The sequence below is a fragment of the Oncorhynchus masou genome, chromosome 8, assembly GCF_036934945.1.
Source record: "Oncorhynchus masou masou isolate Uvic2021 chromosome 8, UVic_Omas_1.1, whole genome shotgun sequence".
Classification (NCBI taxonomy): Eukaryota; Metazoa; Chordata; class Actinopteri; order Salmoniformes; family Salmonidae; genus Oncorhynchus; species Oncorhynchus masou.
In genome coordinates, this window is record NC_088219.1 from 5,385,805 (window position 1) to 5,388,304 (window position 2,500).

At 48.0% G+C, this 2,500-nt stretch overlaps 1 protein-coding gene across 1 annotated transcript in view; it reads left to right on the forward strand.

Moving 5' to 3' along the window:
- Window positions 1-2,500, forward strand: part of LOC135544020 (protocadherin-16-like) — a 279,018-nt gene that overhangs the window by 208,997 nt on the left and 67,521 nt on the right.

Consider the following 2,500-nt stretch of genomic DNA (forward strand, 5'->3'; position numbering starts at 1 on the left):
GGCCTGACCCATAGCGTGTGTTGGAGCATGTGTCTGAAAGGGAATGTTCACTTGTTTATTTTTTTGTCCTCCCATCATTGTTTTCCCGTCATGTCCATGCCAAACACTTCAGTATTATGTCTGTGTTCCAAACGCCACCCGATTCCCTACAGAATAGGGTGCACTACTTTTGACCAGAGCCTGATGGGACCTGGGCAAAAGTAGTGCACTATATAGGGAATAGCGTGCCATACGTCTCTGGTCTAAATTAGTGCACTATATAGGTAATAGGGTGCAATTGGACTCTGGTCTAAAGTAGTGCACTATATAGGGAATAGGTTGCCATAGGACTCTGGTCTAAAGTAGTGCACTATATATGGTGCCAGTTGGGACACAACTATGTCTATTGGAAAATCATTGTTTGAGGCTGTTGGGACAAAACATTTTTTACTGTTATAGTCACTGACAGACAACATCTGGACAACTGTCTGTCTGTATCCTTCGAGTCCCATAGCGTGTTGGCCTGACCGATAGCGTGTTGGCCTGACCCATAGCGTCCCTCTCTGTCACTCTCCCCCCAGACAGGGTTTTTTCTTTAGAAGTGTATTTCATCCGTTCAAACCTGGGGGGACTTGTCGGTCTGAGTCAATTCATTTTGACAAGCATAAAGCAGAAGAATGAATTGTATTAAAGTGAATGGAGTTGAATTATACAGAGCCAGTGAAAAGTTTGGACACACCGACTCATTCAAGGGTTTTTCTTTATTTTATTTTTGACTATTTTCTACAGTGTAGAACAATAGTGAAGACATCACAACTATGAGATGACACATATTGAATCATGTAGTAACCAGAAAAGAGTTCAAAACAAATCTAAATATATTTTAGATTCTTCAAAGTAGCCACCCTTTGCCTCGATGACCGCTTTGCACATTCTTGTTATTCTCTCAACCAGCTTCACCTGGAATGCTTTTCCAACAGTCTTGATGGAGTTCCCACATATGTTGAGGACTTGTTGGCTGCTTATCCTTCACTCTGCGGCCCAACTCATCTCAAACCATCTCAATTGGGTTGAGGTTGGGTGATTGTGGAGGCCAGATCATCTGATGCAGCATGGAGTGATTCACTCTCCTTCTTGGTCAAATAGCCCTTACACAGCCTGGAGGTGTGTTGGGTCATTGTCCTGTTGAAAAACAAATGATAGTCCCACTAAGCACAAACTAGATGGGATGGCGTATTGCTGCAGAATGCTGTGGTAGTCATGCTGTTTAAGTGTGCATTGAATTCTAAATAAATCACAGACAGTGTCACCAGCAAAGCATCCCCACAACATCACACCTCCTCCTCCTCCTAGCTTCACGGTGGGAACCACACATGCGGAGATCATCCGTTCACCTACACTGCGTCTCACAAAGACACGGAGGTTGGAACCGAAAATCTCAAATTTGGACTGAAAACCAAAGGACAGATTTCCACTGGTCTAATGTCCATTGCTCGTGTTTCTTGGCCCAAGCAAGTCTCTACGCCTCTACACTCTAACCACTAGGCTACCTGCCGCCTCTACACTCTAACCACTAGGCTACCTGCCGCCCCTACACTCTAACCGCTAGGCTACCTGCCACCCCTACACTCTAACCACTAGGCTACCTCCCTCCTCCACACTCTAACCACTAGGCTACCTGCCGCCCCTACACTCTAACCACTAGGCTACCTGCCGCCCCTACACTCTAACCACTAGTCTACCTGCCGCCCCTACACTCTAACCACTAGGCTACCTGCCGCCCCTACACTCTAACCACTAGACTACCTGCCGCCTCAACACTCTAACCACTAGGCTACCTGCCGCCTCTACACTCTAACCATTAGGCTACCTGCCACCCCTGCACTCTAACCACTAGGCTACCTGCCGCCCCTACACTCTAACCACTAGGCTACCTGCCGCCCCTACACTCTAACCACTAGGCTACCTGCCTCCCCTACACTCTAACCACTAGGCAACCTTCCGCCTCTACACTCTAACCATTAGGCTACCTGCAACCCCTACACTCTCACCACTAGGCTACCTGCCGCCCCTACACTCTAACCACTAGGCTACCTGCCGCCTCTACACTCTAACCACTAGGCTACCTGCCGCCTCTACACTCTAACCACTAGGCTACCTGCCACCCCTACACTCTAACCACTAGGCTACCTTCCGCCTCTACACTCTAACCACTAGGCTACCTGCCGCCTCTACACTCTAACCACTAGGCTACCTGCCACCTCTACACTCTAACCACTAGGCTACCTGCCGCCCCTACACTCTAACCACTAGACCACTACCTGCTGCTCCTAAAGGGTCAAAACCCTAATGAACTTACCCTCTGCAGCAGAGGAAACTCTGGGTCTTCTTTTCCTGTGGCGGTCCTCGTCAGAGACAGTTTCATCATAGCGCTTGATTGTTTTTGCGGCTGCATTGACTGACCTTCATGTCTTAAAGTAATGATGGACTGTCGTTTCTCTTTGCTTATTTGAGCTGTTCT